At 50.1% G+C, this 22,284-nt stretch overlaps 1 protein-coding gene across 2 annotated transcripts in view; it reads left to right on the forward strand.

Annotated features, from left to right (window-relative positions):
• The window catches only part of ARIH1 (ariadne RBR E3 ubiquitin protein ligase 1), a 501,132-nt gene that overhangs the window by 477,403 nt on the left and 1,445 nt on the right, over window positions 1-22,284 (forward strand). The gene's annotated exons all lie outside the window — the stretch shown is intronic.

Consider the following 22,284-nt stretch of genomic DNA (forward strand, 5'->3'; position numbering starts at 1 on the left):
ATTCTGTATCTTCAAATACTTTCTTTAAAGAAGGTTTAACAAGGGAAAGAACGGAAGAATTCTGTTTGGAGCCTGCACTTCTTGTTCCAAGAGGTGGCTCTGCTCGGTTCCTCACACTCACAGACCAAAGGCTACAAGGTATGTTGCTTTTTCAAGTGACTTTTGAAGGGTCGTGAACAGAGGCTGTTAATATGGTTAAGGCCAGAAAGGAGGTTATTTATTTCTCCAGTTACTGCGATGAGGTGTTGCCCTCAAAGTCCAGGAGACCTCAATAGAGAATCTCCTCAGACTCATTCCTCAGGGTACCATCCTGAGAAGGCCCCAAAAAAGACCGCTCAAGGGTCTTCCGGGCGCAGTCCTTCAAGGATCTCCCCACTCTGTGAGAAAGGAGAGTAAAGGACTTGCTTTGGAGAATTATCGGACAACATAGACGACGTATGAGCCGTCTATATCCCCTCCTCTGGTCATAGGATCATTCAGAAAGGCGTCGTCTATACCTCCTGAGGTACAGCCTAAGCAGCCATCGACGTCAAAACCATCACCATTGCAATGTGAGCGTCGACAACGACGACAGCGTCGACGATGACGTCGACGACGAGACCATAGACGTCGACACCGTCGACGTCGACGATTGGAGCGTCGTCGACGAGGACATCGACACGTCGACGACGAGGCCGTCGACGACACCATGGACGTCGACTTCAAAACCGTCGTCGACGGTGCTCGTCGTCGACGGTGCTCGTCGTCGTCGACGACGACGAGCATCGTCGACGACGACGAGCATCGTCGACGACGACGAGCACCGTCGACGACGACGAGCACCGTCGACGACGACGAGCACCGTCGACGACGACGACGAGCACCGTCGACGACGAGCACCGTCGACGACGAGCACCGTCGACGGCGAGGACCGTCGACGTCAGCGTGGACCGTCGACGGCGAGGACCGTCGACGGCGAGACAGTCGACGTCGAGACCGTCGACGTCAAGACCGTCGACGTCAAGACCATCGCTGTCGACGACGAGACCATCGACGTCGCCGACGCAACCATCGACGACAGCCTCTCGGAACGAAGGCCTGTCTACGGTATCAATGAGGGCTTCATCTCGAAGACTAATCGGCATGTCTACGGCCTGTCTACGGTTTCGATGATGGCCTCATCTACGATGATGGCCTCATCTATGAAGGCGCATGGCCTCATCTACGAAGGCGCATTTTAGTGGGCGCGTCTATGACAGCCTGTCTACGGCAGCCCGTCCACGGCAGCCTGTCTACAGCGTCTACAGGGCCTAGTCTACAGTGCCTATTCTATGAGGACCTAGTCTACAATGGCCTAATCTATAGTCTACGATGTCCTAGTCTACTGGCCTACTCTATGGAGGCCTAATGATCGATGGCCTAGTCTACGATGTCCTAGTCTACGACGGCCTAGTCCATGACGGCCTCGTCTACAAGGGCTAGTCTAAGAAGTCGACTGCTCGCCTACGACGCCCTGTCTACGGTATCGACGATAGCCTCATCTACGTAGGCTCATCTTCGAGGACTCGTCTACGGCGGCATAGTCATTAAAGACATCGTCTATGACAGCCTGTCTGGTCGACCAGGGCCTTCTCTAAGATGGCCTAGCCTAAGATGGCCTCATCTACGCGGGCCTCGTCTACGTGGGCCTCGTCTACGATGGCCTAGTCTACGAGGGACTCGTCTACGATAGCCTCGTCGAGGATGGTCTAGTCTATGATGACCTCATCTACGACGGACTCAGCTACGAAGGCTAGTCTACGACGGCGTCGACGGCCTTGTCTACGAGTAGTCTACGACGGCCTCATCTATGACTGCTCGTCTACGACGGCATACTCTCTGACGGACATCTTGTCGACGAACTCGTCAACGGAGGAGGAGATCCACCGAGTCTGTCATCTCTTTTAAGGAGGTATGGTCATCTATGACTACGCGTCTACGATGGCATAGTCTATGACGGCTACCTCGTCGACGGATTCATCGACGAAGAAGGAACTCCACCACTCTGGAATCTCTTCTAAGGTGGTATGGAGAGCTGCTCAACGTTTTAAGATCTCCATGACCTCTCAAGAACAGGCCTGCTTCTTGTACGTCTTCAAAGAACCCTACAAGAAGGCAGTAAGATCGATACGGGTTATCCATTACCTATAGTCAGAAGAGGTAAGGGTCCGGTAGTACCCCTCCTCTGTATCACTGGTGATCCCTCTGTTGGAGGAGAAGTATAAGGCGCCAGATACAGCACCGGCGTGCTTAACAGGAACTTTCTAAGCCGGACTCCGTAGTGCCACAGGCGGCCTAGAAAAACTCCAGGGATCCTTCGGCCCCGTTGTCACCTCCTCCTGATAAGGAGGGTCTAAGAGTGGACAACCTTACGAACAGGTTTTCCTCTGTGAACGTTCTAGCGCTCTTGGTACGCTAGCATGGAACATTGTGGGCACACTGGCCCCATACCAGCCGGAATTACCAGACTCATCCGAAGAGGAAGTTAGGTGGATTCCGCTGAGGCGAGGCATTGGCGTTAAACCATAGACTGCGCGAGGAATATCGCTATGACAGGGTTCCGCAAGTGGCTGGACCTGCAGTCTTGCGGATCCAAGGAGGGCCCTTTCCGTCCTGAGGTGCAAACTACGTTTGTGGACGGGCCAGATGAGGGCCAGTCACTATTGGCACGAAAAGTTAACGAAACAGACAATGCGAGAGCTTTGGACACACTTCAGTATATGAACCAGTCCTTTAGTACAACGGGAGGAAGAAGAAGGTCTTCCCTCAAAGGAAATTATCAATTCCAATCTTCCTGCTCTTCAGGCCAGAGTAGACCACAATGCCTTCAGTCGCCGACAATAGCAAAACAAGCACCCATCTTCTGAGAAATTGTCTTCTCATGGAGCGGGCTGCGGAGCTATCAAGATATACAGCTGCATCTACGTCTGGATTATGCTGTAGAAAGGAGCTATAACGAGTGTTCCTCCTCCTCAAAGGAGCTGTAGCGAGAGTACCTCCTCCTCATAAGGGAAAAGGGTTTTTTGTTCCCGCTTCCTTTTTAAATCCAGAAAACAGATAGGAGGAGGAGACCAACCTTGGGCTTCAGAGACTTCAACACCCTCCTAAAAGAGGCAGTTGTTTCGCATGGTAATCCATGAGGTCCAGCAAACAGGACGTTTACTTCCATATCCCACTTCACAGGAATCGCTAAAAGTACTTACGATTTGCAGTAGTGGGCAGACATTTACGGTTCCGCGTTCTGCCTTTCGAGCTCAAGTCTGCACCACACATATTCACGAAATACAGTTCCCTGGGAGCGACATAACTAGGACACCAAGTCTTCGGTATCTGAAGGACTGCCTGCTCAAGGCTTCATCCTTAAAAGACGTGTCCAGGTCTCCCAACGCCTGTTCAGTTTTCGATGCTGGATCTCATCCTCAATCAGGAAAAATCGGTCCTGAAACCTTCTCACTACATCAGTTTCCTAGGTACATCAGTTTCCTAGGTATAACCCTGGCCACACGGTCAGCAAAGGTTTTCCCATCAGAGAGTGATAGTGTATCCTCCTGGTTCCTCGCTCTCAACTACGAACGAGACCTCTACAAGAGGCGCTATCGAAGCAGTGGTTACAATCTACAGGGTCATCTTGCCACATAAAAGAGAATCCTCACATGGCCGGAGTCCTACAATGAGGAATATCCTCTCAAAAACTGTCTCAAAGCTTGTCACTCCTACTTCCGGCGGTTCCTCACGTCGTCACAAAATGCGGAAGGTAGTCTCCTATGGAGAAGACACTACATATCAATCTGCCTGAACTGCTGACTGTCTTCTTGGGCCTTCAAGATTGCCTACCAAGAATAAGACGAACAATGGGCTCACCTCTGCGCTCAGCAGGCAGAAACCATTGTAACAGGGAGCTGGACCAACAAATCATTGGCCCCATCTTCTCCAGATAAAACACGCCGCAAATGGATCTAATTGCGACGTGAATGAAAGCCGGATGCCCACACTTCCGTAATTGGCTAGGGAACGCATTTCCAACCGCATGGCGCAATGTCTTTGCGTAGGCCTTTCCACCATTCCCGATGCTCCCATTGTCCTCAAGACACGGTTGGTGGAGCCTTGTATTCTGATTTTAATAGCCCCAATTGGGCCGAGGCGACATTGGTTCACAGAACTCCACCACCTATCCCTGTAGCCGCCGATCCACCGGCGGCAGTATCTATCTCTGCTACTATGATCGATAATGCAGTTCGACATCAGGGTCTGAAGTCTCTCTGGTTGGTCGCCTGACCCCTGACACAAGACTGAGTTCAGAGTTCCACGATCGGAATAATCCACAGGACTGTAGACATTCTTGCCAGAGCAAGTGCGGATAGCACATGAACATATTCCTGGAAAGGGAAGCGCTTTGTGTCTGAGGTGTCGACCGCAGCAATAGGCTTTTCTCCACATCACTGGTGCAAATATTGCCTTATCTATCCATTACAGTACATTTAACAGTGCTATCTCGTTATAAAAGAATTCAAACGAGCCCATCGCTATGGTCAAGCGGGTTGCTTAAGCAAGTTCTGAAACGTTTATATAGATCTTTCCCGCCAGTAAGGATGTTGCCACCTCCTGGCATCTCAATGTGGTTCTTACCAAGCTCATGAAACATCCGTTAACCAGTACACGGAGCTGACCCAAAGTATGTCTCGTGAACAATCCCCACTAAGAGTCAGTGGGCTACAGGCGGTTTTCTATCCAGAAGAGCGAGCGAGCTCCAAGCTCTGTCCATTCAGGAACCGCACATGCAGTTTTTCTGCTAGTCCATTCGGAACCGCACATGCAGTTCAGGAAGGCTAGCATGGTGCTGAGACCGGACCCAAAATTCATTCCAAAGGTGCCTTCAGCCTTTCATCTCAATGGGCCAACCATCCTTCAATCTTTCTTTGCGAACCCTTCAACCGCAGCAGGAAGGGCTCTACATTCTTTAGATCTCAAAGATGTCTCAGGTTCTACCTAGATAAGTCTAAGACTTTCAGAAACTCTTCACAACTGTTCGTGACATACAGCAGACCAAGAATGGGCCTGTCCCTCACGAAACAAAGCATCTCAAGATGGATCTCATCAACGATTGCATTCTGCCACGACCAGGCCGGACGGCCTTTGACTGATCAGGTCACTGCACATTCCACCAGGACGATGTCCACGTCAGCAGCACTCTTCGCGGGGGTGCCAATCTTGGACATTGGCAGAGCGGCGACCTGGAAGTCACCGCACACTTTCTCCAGCCACTACTGCCTGGATATCGAACTTCAGAAGGATATGGCAGTGGGTCAAGCGGTGCTTCGCCATCTCTTTCAGTGAGGTGAGCCTTTCTACTTCCCGCCATCCAGGTATGCACATTCCTTGCTCTTGTGATACTATATGTGATGTTATATGCATTGTCTAACATGACTGCAGAACTGATTTACATCACAAATGTGCATATCTGACTGCTAACTATTCTGATTCAGGCATGTGAATCCATGAAAGACACCCCTAATACTGGATAAGAAATGCGTTACTTACCTGTAACAGCAGTTATCCAGTATTGGTGTCTTTCATGGATTCACATGCAACCCTCCCGCCTCCCCGGGAAGGACTCACATCCCTCTCTGACAACATTACGCCTACCTTGCTGGGTGCGTACGAAAATCTGAGGGACTGAGGCTCCTCCCAGGAAGGTTCTAGAGGGAGGTCGGAGCTGATTGGCTGACTGGGAGAGTTTGGTCCTTTTTACATAAGGACTAAGAAAGGCTACTAAGGGGAGGCCCTTAGGCCTATTTTCTCTATGTATGTCTATAGGACATTACTTTTTTATGTACCGGAGGCTCCCGTCTCGACGACGGGGAATGATTCAGGCATGTGAATCCATGAAAGACACCAATACTGGATAACTGCTGTTACAGGTAAGTAACGCATTTCTGATCGAGGTCCAGGAAGGGGTAATGATGTGTTTGAGATTTTGAACAAGTTTAGAGGGGAGGGGGTCTTTGGTGTGGGAGGAGGGTTTAAGTTTCCCAATGATGTCAAAGACATCTTTCAGTAACTGGCTGGAAATTATGCCAGGCGGCGTTATTTTTAAGGAGAGTGTTAGGGGGATTGGAATCGTGGAGGGTGGAAGGAATGGAGGGGAACGGGAGATCAATGTTATGTAGGATCATGGAGGGAGCAGGGGGGGGGGGGGGGGAGAGGGATGCAGGTGAGTTAGGGGAGATGGCCAAAATGGAGGTAGGGGTCGGAGTCTGGAGGAAGGATTGTTCTATTCTAGCAATTTTTTCAGAGAAAAAGAGGGCTATTTCTACGCATCTAGTGGTCGAGGCCAGAAGTATAGGAGGAGTGGATGAGGTTTGATTGCGAACAATGTTAAACAGTTCTCTGGGTCTATTTTTGGCTCGGTCTAGTTGTGCTCGGAAAAAGGATGCTTTTTGTTTAAAGATGTGTTTTTTGTAAGATCTTGCAAGTCTGATGAGAGCTAGGTGCAAAGGGGTAGGGTGTTGTCTCCACGTTCTTTCCGTCCGTCTAAGTGAGCGTCTTTCATTATTAACCTCAGAATTAAACCATGATTTGGAAGGAATGGTTCTTTGGTTTTTAAGCTTCAGCGAGGTCAGGAGGTCCAGGGTATCCACGACTGCTTTGTTGTAGTGTTCTGTAAGCTCATTCGCGTTCAGTGAGGGAGGGATGGCGAGAAGTTGTGCATGGAGTTTGGATTCCAGTAAATCAGGGGGATATTAAGATTTCTTGACAGTTTCATGGGTTTAATGATTTTCGTGGGAGGGGGGATGGCAGAGACCGCTATAGAGAACAGAATGAGATGATGGTCGGACCAGTCGATGGGAACGATGTTGGATAGGAGGGCTAGATCTTTGCTTGTAATGATGACATCTAGGATTGCTCCTTTGGAGTGGGTCGAAGATTTACAAAGTTGCTCGAGGTTATTGATCTCGAAGGTTGGATAGGAGGATGATAGAGGGGTTATTGGTCTCATTCCAATGGAGGTTGAGGTCTCCCAGGAAAATGTTTTGGGAGTTGGAAAGTGACGATTGTGTAAGGTCGGATAGCTCATCAACGAAGGGATGTGTATTGCCGGGAGGGTTATATATGTTGTGAAGGCGAATGGGTTGGGAGCCGTGAATTTTGAGTTCAGCTTCAAGGTATTCAAGGGCGGAGGAATTAGTGTTATTGACAAGAGAAAGTTGTAATTCCTCTTTGAAGATGATGGCAACACCACCGCCTTTTCGGATGGGCCGGTCTTTTCTGAGAATAGAGTAGCCCGTAGGGGGGCGAGGAGGTCAAGGATGCTTCTTGAGTGGTCATTGAGCCAGGTTTCCGTTAGGAACGAGATGTCGATGGATTCACTAAGAATAGTTTCAGAGATTTCAATGGCATGTCGAACAGCGGACCGACAATTGACAAGCATGCAGGAAAGAGGTTTAGGGGGAATTTTGGGGAGTGGAAGGAGGTGAGTTGGGGAGGTGGCCTAGGTGAGCGGGGAGTTCGGCTAGTCCCCAATATGACAGGGATGCTGGAGACAGGGGGAGGCTGGATATTAGTGGGTGAGCAGGGAGGGTAGGATTTGCAGAGGTCTAGGATCTCCATAGGTGAGAGGAGGCAGGCGGTGCGGAGAGGTCTGTGTGCGCGGCAGTGTAGAGGAGTTGTGCAAAATGGTTTGGGGGTAGTGGGAATAATATGTCTGGTGTGAGTGGAGTTTATCCGGACTCTGTTTTTGCGGGAATAGAAATCCGATCTAAGATGAGCGAGATCTCTAGAGAGTGGCGAGAATGCGTTCAATGTTGCCAAGAGTTAGATATAAGATTAAGGTGGGAAATTGGAGACGGTGGAGGGAGCGGCACGGGGTATTCATAGTAGGGCAAGAGGAGAGGCATGGAGAGGGAAGGTGGGTATATGGCCATAAAGGGTGGAGGAGAAGGAGGGGCAGGATTGTTCGGAAGTAGGGTGTAGGGCGGGTCGGGATGGTGGGAGTCATGAGTTTCAAAGGGACAGAGGATGGGTCTAGGGGAGGAGGTGTAGGGGCTATTCTGGAATAGAGTGCGAGACGGTGGGTACAATGAGTTTCGGGGGGGGAGAGGATGGGTTTAGAAGAGGAGGAAAAGGGTGGGGTCAGAGGAGGAGGGGGAGGGCACGGAGAGTCCGTAGGGGTGGGGGTTAGCACACGTGGCGTGGGGAGTGAGGTGTGAGGGAGGGCAGGTCGCATGTGCGGGGGATTGGGAGCTGCGTGGAGTAGGGAGGTCATAGGGAAGAGGAGGGACCGTGGGAGTAGGAAGGGGCCAGAGGGGTGGAGGTCAACAATTGTATGGCATTATTGGACGTGGACATGGTCAGCAATTGAATGGCATTGTTGGACGTGGACATGTCTGTAGAGGGGAGTAGAGGATAAGGGAGAGGGGTTAAAGTGGAGCGCTAAGGATGAGAGGGGGGAAGGTTGTTGGTGGAATTGTGAAGTTGGATGGTCAACAATTGTAAGGCATTGTTGGACGTGGGCATGTCTGCTGAGGGGAGTATAGGATGAGAGAGGGGTTAAAGAGGAGGGCAAAGGATGAGAGGGGGGGAAGGTTATTGGCGGACTTGTGAAGTTGGATTGTCAGTGATCGGAAGTGAAATTCAAAGGTGTTGAGGTGGGGAACGGCAGCTTGGATGAGGATGTTTCCGGTTTTAAAAATGGAGATGCCGATTTCCCCAGGAAAGGTAGGAGAGGGAGTCGTGGATAGTTTGTGGCCATGGAGGATTTTGAGGCACTTCGTGACTGGGAGAGATTGTAGGAAAGTGCTTTTCCATTTAGAGGGGCGTTTGGAATACAAAATGTAGTTGGTAATAATAGGGGAGGTGAGGCTGTAGTAGTTGTCAACGATGAGTGTTTCAGGGTTAAGGATGAGAAGGTTGTGTTTGAATTTTTTTGCGTATTTTGAGAGATTAGGGGGGTAGAGAATGGACCAAGAGTTTGGGCCGTGTTTGGATAGATGCAGGGGAGGCATAGTAGGGTTGTGAGGAGGCGGCACTAAGAGGGAAGAGAGGGAGGTAAAAGGGGGGGTGGCTGGCTGAGGTAGGAGAGGGAGGTAAAGGGGGGGTGAAGCAGGCGGTAGTAGGAGAGGAGGGGAAAAGGGAAGGGAGGAGTGGAGGACGAGAGTGAGAGGAGGGTGTGAGGAGGCTAGGGCAATAAGTAAGAAAGGACAAAGGAATCAGGCTGGTAGGGGGGGGCTAGGGTAAGGGAGTCTCCGCAGATTGAAAGGCAGCAGTCGGAGTTTCCACAGCTATTGAAACACGGCAGTCAGGGTAAGCACCAGCGTAAGGGAAGGCAGGGAGAAAAATCTAAAAGCTCGGATGCAACAGCCTTGCCAGTGAGAAGCCCTGTCAGGGCCAAGTAGGGGGGCTTATCACAGAGGGGAAAAGGTGGCCAGGAGGCATACACACTCATTTGGAATCAATGCAGCCATATTAGGGCAACTTAGGTACAAAGAGCTGGACACTCAGGACACTCACAGCAGTGGAGCAGTACAATTATAACGTTAAAACACCTACATCTTGCGAATGGTGGCATCTAGAATTAGGCACATCATAAATCACACATCAAACAATACACTCCAGTAAATCAGGGCTGATTGGGGGACAGATGCTGGTAAACAGTGAAAATAAAGGTGAGGCATAGGTCAATTTGGCAAGAGAAAATAAGGGGCAGACTCAACATAAATTTAGCAATGAGGGGTTCAGGGTCTTTCGAGGCTGCAGCTGTGTGTATCAGGGGGAGCGTGGACAGGCAAATATCATTAGCTCAACATTGCAGGATACTGTCACTCCAGTCCGAACTCTGGAATTGTTCAAGTAGGAAAAACAATGAGGGGTGAAATTCAGGGTAAGGCCATTAGGGGGAGCTCCAGGCTAAGGAATGGTCAGAAGGACTGGATCGAGGACTGGATTAGTATAAGTTCATAGAGAAGAGAAATCAGGGGTGTTGCTGTAGAAAGGGGTACTGTTTTTTGTTTAAAGCATTTACAATGCAATGGTCTCTGCATTATTAAAGGTAGATCTATTGGCATTGCTCATGACATTTTTTTTAAAAACATAAGTAAATGGTATTGTCATTTGCAATAGGCGAGCATTAGAGTGTAGTAGAGTATTCGCTGACACAGAGCCCCACACACACACACACACAGAGCCCCACACACACACACACACAGAGCCCCACACACACAAACACAGAGCCCCACACACACACACACACACAGAGCCCCACACACACCCAGAGCCACCCACCCGCACACACAGCCACCCACCCACACACAGAGCCACCCACACACGGTCTCGCCTTTGCAAAAGTTAGAGCTATTGGCATTGTAAATGACATTTTTATTTATGTGTTGGTCTTGAAAACAGATAAATAAATGACATTGTCATTTACAATGCCAATAGCTTAATCTCTTCCAAATGCGAATCCTATTGCATGTGCACACACACACACACAGAGCCACACATTGCAATGATTAATACAAATTGATTGTCATCATCTTTTTTTAATAAAGCCTTATAAACAATAAAAAAACCTTAACATGTTTGAGTCTTTAATTTTTTTCAATTATTCTAGCGTCTAGAAGCAACGTGACGGGTTCATGTCAAAAACTCCCTTTAGCTACCTCACTACAGAGGTGAGGTGACCTGGATTCATTTACATGCAAATAACAACACCAGGCAAAGGATAATCTACCCAAGCCCCAACCACCACAGCATTTCCTGCCTTGAAATTCAAATACCCGAGTACAGAGTCCAAGAGAGGAAAAAAGGCATTTCTTTCTTTCAACCTCACTCCGTGTCCCACAGCTATCCCCTTTCCAGACCATTCACCATTTGTGAAAACACGGAGGCAAACCAAAGCCAGCTAGGTAAACAAGCCAGGGAACCAAGGCCGGTCAGCACAACTACCAGGCGAAAAAAAAGTTATGTTCAAATCAAGCCAAAACACCTACCATGAGCACCATGGCACTGGCTGAGCAGCCATTTGGTTTCCTGCACACACTGCTATGCTGCGGGAATTTAGCTTTGTTTTCTGACGCTACTCTAGCTCGTTTCGAGCCAGGCACGATGGGAAATGTAGTCCACGTGCCGCTCGGATGTGGCTCCTTCTTGCAGGATTTTGGAACACTGAAATACAAACCCCAGCAATCGCCCTTGAATCCACCGCCCAGGCCTAGAAGAGAGACGCTGAGAACAGGGTGTACCACGCACATCGAACATAAGACAATATAAGAAGTTGTTGGCTTCTGCTGCCTGATCACTCAGAGCTTTAACAATCACTGCTTCCAGTCCCATACACTAATGCTGCCTCTTGTTGAATCTTGCTGCCATTTACTGCCAGTGTTCCGGGTTGCCTGGCAGATGAGCGCTCCCCGGTAACAAGCTGACAAATGAAGCGGTTCATTTCATTGAACAGAAAGAGCCCCGCCTGCTGCGTGGAGTCTCCCCGTTGTCATAACCATTCCCCGATTGTCTTCGGTGGATCTGGGGACGCCACGTGGTACACTGGCGCCCCCCTACACACCGCCCGCTCCTCATCTGTAATGAAACCCGCCATTGTGTCAGGAAAGCCTCCTTCACATCTGCTCGGATATTTCACCGTGGCAGGCGAGGGAATACTTTCCTGCAGTGCTCCGACCCGGCCAGAGGCTGCTGGGGCAGCACCCTGATTAAACAGGGCATGTCTGCAGCGCGAGCCGGAGCCCAACAGCTGCAGCCACGCTTATGAAATTAGAGTGTCAGGGAGGGCAGCGCGGAGCAAGGAAACGAGGAGAAAGGCGTTTTTAGGGCGAGAGAGAGGCTTGATAACCAGGGAAACAAGCCAGTATGCGTGGGTTAGCAACTTTACACTCACTTGATAGGAATGGACGCTCGGAACACACAGAACAAGCGAGGTCCGGCAGCGTCATTTTCGTGATTGGGGGGCGTGTTTTCGTTCTCTCCTCTTCCCATTGGCTGGAAGGTAAAATTCCAGCCAATGGGAAGAGGAGAGAAAGAAAACAAGAAAGAAGCTTAAAAAAACGCCCCCGAATCGGGGAAAAGACGGGGCTTAAAGGGAGTGACGCCCCTCTCCTCCAATGGCTGGCCAGCCAATGGAGAATAGGGGCGGGTTCAAGCCCCCTAACTAAGAAACATTAAATCTTCGGACCGAACTGCGCAAGCGCGGCCTACGGTCCTCGGCCTAAAAACATTTAGCTATAAACTACTGAAAAAAATCTAGGTACCATTTCTTTGCAGCAACATTTAGTATTGTGCTGATGTACACTAGTATGTCCCAAAAATATCCATAATGGAAAATCAGTCTAACCAGTTTTAATAAGATTATGGGAAATATAAAAATAAACAGGCATTGGTGAAGCCAGTAGGTCTGAAATTGTTGGTCAGCCTTTTGGTTTTGTCAATGCGAGAGTTGTTTTGGCATGGTTTTTGTAAAACCTTATTGGTGTGGAGCTGCCAGGCCCTCTCCATTATAGCAAACATTGGAAAAAAACAAAAATGGTTTTGGTCTAAAAAAGCAAACATTGCACAGTAGTTCCAGGCACTGAACAAAACTACTATGTGTCGATGTGCTTCTTGTGAAAGATCAGAATGCTGTCACTCACAGTGAAGCTAGCCGATAGAAAGACATTTTAATAAACACAAAAGGTCATGGTTATTGACAGACCTAATTAAGGGGCCCAATTATTAAATAAAGCGCACACATGTCCTTGGATTAAGTGCTGATATGACTTTCATGAATTCACAAGACTTTACAGAACTAGGCCCAGAAATAGTACTCCTAGAAAATATTTGTGAACTGCATTTTAGCATGAGCAGATATGCAGGTGTAGATTTACTCATTCGAAAATCTGAGTGTTTGCAAGTTTACTTTCCCTACAACCACTTTTTCCCCAACCTTGGAAGAAGTTTTAGGTCTAGCATTGTCAGGAGTAAATATCCAACCTTCCTCAGTATGGGAAAAGATTAGAAAAGAGATGTTGAAAAGCCTTAAATCATGCTAGTTAGTAGGTTTGCATAGACTCAAAAGGGCATTTCAACCCTGTAACTCTTGCTTGCCATTACCTTCAGCCCCAGTATTTAGATCTGTGGCAACATAAGGGAATTTCTAGTATTCACACCCTACTATGGAAGGAGCCCTGGCATAATCGTAGGATATTTCAGAGCTCTTATATAATGAGATTGCTGCCATAATTTGTCGCCGCATTACATGGCATGAAAGGGACAAGTATATTTTGTTAGAGGACAAGCAGATTTATGAAGCAACCTGCCCCATGGACAAGTAGATATTTTATTAAATTCCACACCCCTGTCACTCTTGTACCCTACATAACTGTTTTTTCACCCTTCACACATTATGGCAGTTGAATTGGGAAATCCCTCTTTAAATTCCTCACCAAGAAACTGTAGTAGTTTTGGAGAGCATTATGACAACTGTTCTGCCCAGCATTGGACTCGAAGGCAGAGCACAAATGCATACCAGATGACTTATCCTTTCTTTCTGCACCAAGCTACTGTACTACATGATGGAAGGTACCCATAATGAAAAGAAAGAAAGTTAAGGTGAATCTCAATGATGAACCTCTTTGTAAATATCTACTTGTGACCCAAAGATTTCCCTGTTTGGATGAACTTATGGTTTAGATTCAGGTGCTTTGATTGTGACTGATTAGAAATACGGATGCACAGAGAATGGTGACAGAAAACTAGTCGCCTCCTCCCTACTTTTAGAATACTGATAGTGTTTTTGGGGGGGTTTACGAAGTGCCAATGGCCTAGCTATGTCTCTAGAAGGAAAGGGGGCACGATTTCTTCTACGCTGCGACTGGTCCAAATGTATTATCTCCATTACGTGTATATTACTCCAAACCATCAGCATAGACCAGGCTTCCTTCCACATCCCAGATGTTCCTGATGCTCTCAAACTGCAGCAAACCTATCAAATGGTCTGGTAGTGCCTCGTTCAAAGATTCTGGTAGGCGGTTGTTGCTGAACTCAACAGTACTGGGTGGAAAGTAGACCGATTCCCGATATTACTGCTGCTGGGGGGTGCTGAAAAGTGCAGGGGGTATGAGGGCAGACAGAGCCTTACTGCGCTCGGGCTCCATGGAAGCCAAAATAAATATAGCAACTTATTTGAAATATGCTGCACCTCCACCAATCTCTCAATGGCATCGAGGAGGGGACTTGTGTGACCAACACGAGAAGCCGATGTACAAGGCCAGAGGCAGTCCTGCCAAATACCATAAGATACGGTGCAAATGGGGGGGGGGGCTAACCTATGGACATTGCAGGATAAATGTGATAATTAAGCAATAATCAGTTTGCCAATTAGTTTTTACTGATGGCGATGTACCGATTGATTTTTCACGTGTGATACTGTTTTAAAACAGTTATTTATATAAAAAAAAAATTAAAAAGCAAAGGGAGGGTGGGGCATTTCCTACAAAGCGCTACTGGGCCCTGCAATGGCTACACAGAAGAAACCCTATTCTGCACCATTGGTTCAATGGTAGATCACAAAAGAACAGCTCTGCTACCCACACTTTTTGTCCTCCCGCCCTTCAATGTGGAGTTGACTGTTTAATATGTCTTCAGTGCAGTACTCAAACTATTTTACTACAGCCCTTCCGGACAGAGTTAAATAAACTTGAGGCTTTTGGATACGTACAGCTAATGACCCCTTCTTTTGGGCTACTGTGTCCATGCTTAATGGCCACTGGTCATCAGCTGTCTGCGTCTAAACAAATGTCAATGTATATTTCCCATATTGTGCTTCTAGCTGTCACACTTCAGCACTACGCTTGGATGTGTTTCACTAGATTGTTGGGGGTATCCCGGCTATGCTTATGGACATGCCTTTTGACAAAGAGTGACTTTTTGGAGAGAAAGCAGATTTCTCCTCGGAACCCTTCAAGCACAGCATGCCATAGTCATGCGTCTCTAGTTACCTTCAGTTTGAGTTGGACACAGGTCCTGCTGTACACATAATAGACAATCCTGCTGCTGTGCGGACTACTGCAGAAAGTACAAGAGGATTGGGTGCACTGAAGCAGGTTGCTTCATACTGGGCGATGAGCATTTAGTATGCCATTGTGTTCAGATTCCGCATTGTCACCTTTTCTTTTCCTAGAGAGCGGACCTACTCTCGAAGCAGGATAGGCAAGTTCTCCAGACAAATTCCAAGTCGCTTGCACACGTTCATATTGAGCAGTGCCAGCAAGAATCCCTTTACCTTACTGAGTAGGTCCCAGAAGTCAACCCAGCTACCCAGAGTTCACTCGAGGGACCATAGCTTCATATCTGAAAGAGACACGTTAGTGATAGATTCCTTACCTTAGAATATACCCAGGCGTCAGACTGGATCCGGAAATTTTTTGCGTAGCAATACCCCTGCGCGCCAGCAGGCGTCGTCCGCGGCTCCGCGTCCGTCGTCGGCGTCGTTAGCGCCGGAATGACGCCGTCGGAGTACTTAGACGCCGCCCATGCGCGCTGACGTAAGTTCTTCTTTTTTCCGCGCCAGCTAGCGCAGATCCGGAGAAGCTCTACCCCTTAGTCTTTTTTGACTAAACTTTTCGATCTTTTTGATCATTTTTCTACTCGAGTCTTCGACTCCGACCGTGCATTTAGGGATGCCCGGGTTCAGACCCTGTTCCAAGTGCGACCGACTGATGTCGGTTACCGACCCCCATCGCCGGTGCCTGAAGTGTTTAGGCCTCGACCACGACGACCGTACCTGCTCCGACTGCCGGGCCCTGACGTCGAAAGCTAGGCGGGAGCGGTCCCGCAAGTGTCTCGAGCTCCGGCAGTCGGCCCCGCGCCGCTCCAGGTCCCGGTCCCACGGGAGGTCGAGGGACGGGTCGCGGGGTCTGAGTCCTCGCAGCTCCGGGAGTGGACAGTGGACATCGGTCATCGGGATCCAAGTCCTCAGGTAAGAGGCATGAGAGGTCGGCGAGGCGTCATCGTTCCTCCGACCCACCCTGGCTCGCGCGATGCGGCCGGGGGTTCGGGTGACACCACCCACGCGGCTCTGACTGAGTCACAGGCGTCACCACCTGCCCCACACCTTCGGGTCCCTGGGCATGGCGTGACGCCGGAGGAGATCGAGCGGTACCTCATGGCCATGAGGTCCCTGCCTCCTCAGTCGAGTCCCGTGGCGCCTTCGGGCCCAGCGGCCCCGGCTGGAGGCCTTAGCGGGCCGGGTGCTTCGGCCCCGGCACCGCCGACTACTTCGGTCCCGGCGCCGCAGGACCTCACCGGATCCGCTTCTGGACCTCACCGGCGCCCCTTGTGGACGCCGTCCCCAATGATCCCTTCTGTCAGACTCTGGCGCCGGAACGGCGGCCTTTGGAGATTTTTATTTCCATGAGGAGGCCCCAGTCTGTTGAACCTGTTCTACAGGAGATGGGTGACGAGGGTGATTGGGAGGGGTCTGCTGACCCTCTGGCAGAGGAATGCCAGTCTCAAGAGGACTGGACATATGAGCTTGGGGAGGCCAGTGGTATTGACACTTCGCCAGACACTGGATTTGTCTCAAGCCTGCCTCAGGTCCGCCTGTGGATAGGAACGTGGCCAGATGCTACCGCCCGGCTCCGGGCGACCCTTGCTTTTTGTCCACCCATCCCACCCCCGAGAGCTTGGTCATCCAGGCCTCTAATTCCCAGACCGCATTCCCGACGGCCCCGCCCAATCGGGAATCCAAGAGGTACGAGCAGTTCGGGAAGAAGGTGTTCTCGTCTCTGTTTGGGACTGCGGTCTGTCAATACCGCTTGCCTCTTGGGCCGCTACACCCACACCCTGTGGGACACGGTCGTGGACGTGTTGCCACAATGCCCGGAGGAGGTCCGGGCTAAACTCGCCCAAGCCCTTGCGGAGGGTCGAGATGCAGCGCGATATTCCATCCGGTGTGGGCTGGATACCACGGACTCACTGGGCAGGGCGATGGCAACGACTGCGGTTCGACGCCACGCCTGGTTGAGGACCGCCAACTTTTCGGCCGATGTCCAGTTCACTCTTCTGGACACGCCTCTTTGGCGACAAGGCAGACCATGAGCTTGAGCGTTTTAAGGACTCCAGGGCTACAGCCAAGTCCTTGGGCCTCTCGGCCCCACGCCAGCAATCTGGTGCCTTTCGCTCCTTTCGTGGCCACGTAAGGGGCGCCCCCACATGAGCTGCCAGCCACCCACCGCAGAATGTTAAACAGCCCAGTGGTGGCCGTGGAAACTGCCGTAACGGCGGTCGGGGACAGCGGCGAGCCCAGTCCACACCTCCCTCCGCAGCACCTGCCTCAACCTTCCTAGTCCGTGTTTTCAGGCACATGTGACGCCAGTGAGTGGCAGGGTTCGCAATGTCACGTCGGGCGGGTGGGTGCTGCAAATCGTCCGAAGGGGCTACTCCCTCCCCTTCCAGGCGACCCCTCCAGCCATGCCACCGAGTATCGGGGGATCATTTGAGACTTCTGCAGGAGGAAGTTACGGCCCTCTTGGCCAAGGGGGCCATCGAGCGCGTTCCTGGGCCAGAAGTAGGGTGTGGTTGCTATTCCAACTACTTTTTGGTACCCAAGAAGGGCAAAGGGGGCCTACGCCCTATCTTGGACCTACGGAACGTCAACGGCTTCCTCCGGAAGGAGAAGTTCAAAATGCTGACACTAGCTCAGGTCCTAGCTGCCCTGGACCCAGTAGACTGAATCGTAGCGTTGGACTTGCAGGACGCTTATTTCCACATCCCATCCTGCCGGCCCACCGGCGCTACCTGCGGTTCACGGTTGGCCACGAGCACTTTCAATTTACCGTGCTCCCCTTCGGCCTTACCAGCGCCCCACGGGTGTTCACAAAGGTGATGGCGGTGGTCGCAGCTCATCTGCGCAGGTTAGGGGTTTCAGTCTTCCCCTACCTCGACGACTGGTTGTTGAAGACGGGCTCGCCCCAGACAGTCGTCAGCCACCTCCAGACGACGGCAGACCTCCTGCATCAGCTGGGGTTCTCCATCAATGTGCCAAAGTCACACCTGTGCCCCACTCAGAAGCTCCTCTTCATAGGAGCGTTTCTCGACTCGGCGCAGTTTCGGGTTTATCCTCCGAACAGCGGGTCCGGAATATTCAGGCTATGATTCCACTCCTTTATCCCGGGTATCGGTCAGGTTGACGCTGCGGCTTCTGGGGCTGATGGCCTCCTGCATCCTTCTGGTGCATCACGCTCGGTGGCGGATGCGGGCTCTGCAGTGGGACCTGAAGTTTCAGTGGGCCCAGCATCAAGGCAACCTTTCCGACCATGTCCTGATCTCGGAGGGCACTGCGAGACAGCTGCAGTGGTGGCTCACGGACCGCGATTGGGTCAGTGGCAGATCCCTCTCCCTTCCCCAGCCGGAGCACGTAGTTGTGACGGACGCGTCCCTCCAGGGCTGGGGAGGCCACATGGGAGAGGCGGAGATCAGAGGCCTCTGGTCTCCGGCGGAGTCCCAGCTCCATATCAACCTTTTGGAGCTGCGGGCGATTCGTCTAGCACTGAAGGCATTCCTCCCCTCTGTCCGGGGGAGTGTAGTGCAGGTGTTCACGGACAACACCACCGCCATGTGGTACTACAACAAACAGGGCGGGGTGGGGTCGTGGACCCTTTGTCAGGAGGCTTCTGCGTCTCTGGCAGTGGCTGGAACAGCAGGGCGTGACCCTGGTGGTTCAACACCTGGCAGGGCGGACGAACTCAGTCGACTGTGCATGATGGATTGCGAATGGCGTCTGAACTCGGATGTGGCGCAACGCCTCTTTCAGCAATGGGGAGAGCCTTGGTTAGATCTATTCGCCACCGAATAGAACGCGCAATGTCATCAGTTCTGCGCGTTGGAATTTCCAAGGCCGCACTCGTTCGGCGACGCCTTTCGTCGCGTGTGGAGTTGCGGTCTGTTATACGCCTTTCCGCCTATACCGCTTCTGCCCAGAGTGCTGAAGATCAAACGCGACCGGGCACAAGTCATCCTTGTGGCTCCGGACTGGGCACGAAGGTACTGGTATCCAGAGCTACTCAGTATGTCAGTCGATCCCCCGGTTCGTCTGCCTCTTCAGGAGGACCTTCTGTCGCAGCAGCAGGGGACGGTCCTCCACCCGAACCTGTCCGGTCTCCACCTCCATGCTTGGAGATTGAGCGGCGACAGTTGAGGCAATTTGACTTGCTTCCTGAAGTCTGTGATGTCATTCTGGCAGCCAGGCGTCCCTCCACTAAGTCGGTATACGCCTGCAGGTGGAACAGATTTGTGGCATGGTGCACAGCAAAGGCTGTGGATCCTCTTGCTGCCCCTCTTTCGGAGGTCCTTCTCTTCCTTCTTTCTCTTGCCCAGCAGGGCTCTGCTCTGGGCACTATCAAGGGATACCTTTGTGCCCTTTCAGCCTTTCTAAGGCTGCCTGATCAACCTTCTTTGTTCAAGTCCCCTATTGTAATTCGATTTCTGAAGAGCATCACACACACATTCCCTCCTGTTCCGTTTGTGATGCCTCAGTGGGACTTGAACCTTGTTCTTACGTTTCTGATGTGCGCTCCCTTTGAGCCACTTCACAACTGTCTTCTCCACCTTCTAACTCTGAGGACTGCTTTCCTGGTTGCCATCACCTCTGCCAGGAGACTGAGTGAGCTCAAGGCTCTTTTTTGTACTCCTCCTTTCCTTTCTGTCAATCTGGACATGGTTGTGTTACGTACTAAGCCATCTTTCCTGCCCAAGTTCGTCACGGCCTTCCATATCGGGCAGTCTATCACCTTGCCCACCTTCTTTCCGCCACCGCATCCATCTAAAGAGGAAGAGCGGCTCCACCGTCTGGACCCAAAACGTGCGCTTTCATTCTACTTTGATCGCACACGCCAGTTCCGGGTGGATGACCAACTCTTTGTTGGTTACGTGGGCGCTAAGAAGGGAAAAGCGGTGCACAAGCGGACCATCTCTGGGTGGATCATCTTGTGTATCTAGGCATGTTACTCCTTGGCTAAAAAGGAGCCCCCTGTTGGATTGCGGGCTCATTCCACCCGGGCCACGGCTACTACAACTGCCCTGGGCCGGGGTGTGCCCTTGCAGGACATTTGCCAGGCAGCTACGTGGGCCTCGCTGCACACATTCGCAAGACACTACTGCCTGGACAGCCAAGTCCGGAGGGATGGCTTCTTTGGCCGTTCCGTCCTCCAGGACTTTCTGGTGTGATTATTGGTTCGCAGACCCACCACCGGGGTTGGTATTGCTGGGGTATCTATTCTAAGGTAAGGAATCTATCACTAACGTGTCTCTTTCAGATGCACAAGTTACTACTTGTGTAACGATATATCTGTAAGAGATATTAGTTAGTGATAGATTCCTTACCGACCCACCCATCCTCCCCGTTCTGCTAACCGATATCTAGGGTTAAGGTCATCCCCTTTCAGGGCCCTAGTTTCATGGCACCAGTGTTGGTTCTATCATGGCTCTGCGTATCTGGCACGGAAAAGCTGTGTATCAGAACTGACATCAGCACGCATGGGCGGCGTCTAAGTACTCCGACGTCATTCCGGCGCTAACGACGCCGACGACGGACGCGGAGCCGCGGACGACGCCTGCCGGCGCGCAGGGGTATTGCTACGCAAAAAATTTCCGGATCCAGTCTGACGCCTGGGGATATTCTAAGGTAAGGAATCTATCACTAACTAACGTCTCTTACAGATATATCGTTACACAAGTAGTAACTTGTGCGATAGGTGACTTGCTGCATATGGCCGTGTTTCTAACTTTTATCTTGAAATTTGCTCCATAGTTGTTGCAAGTTCTTAGCAGTGCTGCATCGGATGACGGATTGCACACTCAATTCCAATTTTGGGAGTCAATTTGGATCATCCCCTCTAGCCACTATGTACTACATAAACATCCTGGAGCTCAGGGCAGTCAGGCTGGCCCTATAAGGGTTCCTTATGGTTGGGAGGACAATGGAGTTGCAGATTGAACAAGCATGCAAGGAGATATGAAGTTGATTATTGTGTCTAAGAAAACCCACCAACGTTGGGACTGAGCAGTTCACTTTAATCTGCTTTCTATCCAGCCTCTACTGGTCCTACACACTGTATGCACCTCTCGGTACAGCATTAGTAGGCCTGTATTGAAACATGGTTTGTTTTCTCACAAGTTCTTGAGGAGCGCCTTTTAAAGTTTAGAAAACTGCAAAAAAAAAAGTTGATTTTGGAAAAATCATATAAAATTCATTTTCTCAGACCTAATTTGTGGACGATTCCTAGCTAAAGAACTGCTATTTCTGGGAAGGAACCTTCCCTTTCTTAAGAGCATAGACGAGTTTCTCTTCTAAGGAAGCAATTTTCAGCTTGCAAAGTGTCCTTTTCAGACCTTTTTCTTTACTAATCAATATGATAGATTTTTTAAGCACTTAAAGGATTTTCTTAAGTAAGGAAGCATTCTCTTGCCTGCAAACTTATGATAGCTCTGAAAAAAATGCAAGTGATATTGGTGGCTCTCCTGATATACAAAATGGTTAGTCATTTAGGCATGCCCAGTCCTAGTGGATCAGTGGCTGAGATCATTGTTTGTCACCATGATCACAGGTTAAAATCCTTATGGGTCGACTCCTCCTTTCATCCTTCAGTGGTTGGTAAAGTGAGAATCAGGCTTGTTCTTGCTTCTTGCCTTGAACTGCGCACTCAGGGCAGCAGTGGGCATGTCAGACACTGGAAGATCAAAATTACTTTTCTAACTCCAATCCTAGAACTTTTGGGAACGTTAAAGTGTTTTTTAGAAATGGTTGAAAAGTTGTAATTTTGAATTGCAGAAAGTACTACTGAGGGCTCAGCTCAGGGCAAAAAACTACTAGGAATACTTAGTACTAGTGAGTTGGATAACAAGAAACCTCAATTTTCCTTAATTAGCACGAAGGCCTTTCTTGTTGTGAATGTGTGCACAACAAATAGGCCTGTTAAACAGCCACTGCCTTCACAGTGATTCTTAGTTGTCTTTACATTCCCCTCAAACAGTTCTTGCTACACAAGGTTTTTCAGATTGTGAGCCCAACCATTTCTCTTTCCCAGTTTCTGACCTAGTACAATTAAACAGTTACTTATTTTCTAGCTATTGCCTAAAAAAAAGTCAAAGCCTAAACAGATATTTTATGGTAGGTTGCCCACCAAATTTGTTTATAGACATTCACAGCAAAATGGATTGTATCCTATTTTTCCATTTGATCTCTGAAAGCTAGTTGAATCCTTCTAGGTGAACCTTTGACTCTTT

This window comes from Lissotriton helveticus, chromosome 3_2 (genome assembly GCF_964261635.1).
Source record: "Lissotriton helveticus chromosome 3_2, aLisHel1.1, whole genome shotgun sequence".
In the NCBI taxonomy this organism is placed as follows: domain Eukaryota; kingdom Metazoa; phylum Chordata; class Amphibia; order Caudata; family Salamandridae; genus Lissotriton; species Lissotriton helveticus.